Below are 1,795 nucleotides of genomic sequence, written 5' to 3'. Positions count from 1 at the left end.
CTTTGTTGCACATTTTCCTCCTTTCCCACCCCTCCCCACTACTTCACTTTTCTCTTTGTTGACTGCATTTTCTACTACAATATTTTCTCTCTAACAATGAAAGTTGCACTTGCGTTCCACTTTCTTAGCCGTCCTCAGAGGTGAGATGTAAGCACGTAGACAATCAGAGATGTTCAGATTGACAGATAATCACTGCCTTTCTTGTTAGGTTTTGTACTAAAAGGAAAATACTTTGATTTGCTGAGGTTTTTAATCTCTAAAATAGAAATTATAACTTTAAAACTATTCTCAAAGAGGAAACAAAAATGACCAAAGCCTCCTTTGTTTGAGCTTGGATGGCATCTACTTCTCTGTTTCTTGGGACACATTATTTCTTTTACGGTCATGTTTCCTACTTCTCTTTCACACTCAAATACCTATTTTTGCTTCCTTGTTTTTTAAAGCAGAAGTCAAGCTACCAATTCTTGATTCTTATTGCTGCTACCCTGGGTATCAGAATAAAAATAACTTAATTTGTCATAATTAATATTTTTTAAAGAAAATCTATAGAATTCAGCAAGTCTAATGAAATTCTATAGGGACAGTATATAGTCTGGTCTGCTTTCATTTGTACCTAGTTAGTGAAAGAACTGACATTAAATCTCAGTCGTCCTACCCCCCCTAACACTTGTTTCCATAGTGTCTTCTAGTGAGTGAAAAAATGCACTTCCACAAGGTTCACATGAAACTAGGTGGTTTCAAATCTCCTGACAGGTCTGGGAAAAGGGGTTTTGAAATGATCTGTGTCCTAGAGCTACTTCTTTGACATCCTGATTTTCTGTCCCAGGTTCCCAATTAATATTAATTGAGAGCAGAAATCTGGGGCCTCCCCAAAGCTCCCTATCCTAGTACTCAGTGTTGGGGATGGTCTCTGCAGAGAAAACCGCTGATAATTACTGAAGTTGAGTTTGTGCTTCATTAATCAGGCATGCTCCTCTCCTGGGATCAGTTCCCCTGCTTCTTCTCTCTGTCTTCCCTAGCTCAATTAAGCAGCTTATTTGCCTTCTCATTAGCAAACTTGTTAGCACTTTACTTTGTTCCCTTGAGTTATGCAAAAGAAAAGTTTTACAGGAAGGTTCCCTTAGCTATTCTGATTCTCACTTCTCCCTTTGGGACAGCCAGGCAACCAGGTCTGCCTGTTTATGTGGCTGAGATAGGTCAGAAAATGGGCCCTTGACTTTCTGTTTGGCAGAAGGGAAGTGAAAGCTGAAACTCCATCTGGTTAAGTCTGTGCAAGTTACTTTAACTTTCCGAGATGAGAATGGGGTAGAGGGATGTTTAGACTAATTTCCTCAGCACTGCTCAAAGACTACCAACCACACCTCATACTGCCCAGCTTCTGAGTAGAAGCGCTTCTTCCTTCTGCTCTCTCCTCTCCAGACACCAAACTGCTGCCCCAAGCTTTGGCACAGTTCTTTCATGAACATAAAGCATGCTCCCATTTTAATAGCATCTCTCCTTTTGAGGCAGGGCAGGAGAGGGTACATCATATTATTCTGTGTTTTTGCAGTGGAGGAGCCTTGGTGAAGCAGAGGCTAAGAGTTCAAACCACCAGTTTCCGCACAGGAGAAAAGTCATTTGGAGTTTTTACTCGGTTTTGTCTTTAAAAAAAATAAAAAGAAAAGGTATGAGGCTAACGTAACTTACTCAGAGCAAGCGTAAGACTTTATTGCATTGACATGTCATGTGTTACTGCACTAGAAAGGGAATCTCTAGTTTTTGTCTATCTTTTTTTTCGATTCCCACTAGGGGAGAT

This window comes from Elephantulus edwardii, unplaced genomic scaffold (assembly GCF_000299155.1).
Source record: "Elephantulus edwardii isolate Elephantulus edwardi_28Jun2011 unplaced genomic scaffold, EleEdw1.0 scaffold00168, whole genome shotgun sequence".
NCBI lineage: Eukaryota > Metazoa > Chordata > Mammalia > Macroscelidea > Macroscelididae > Elephantulus > Elephantulus edwardii.
Note: the sequence above shows the minus strand (reverse complement) of the source record.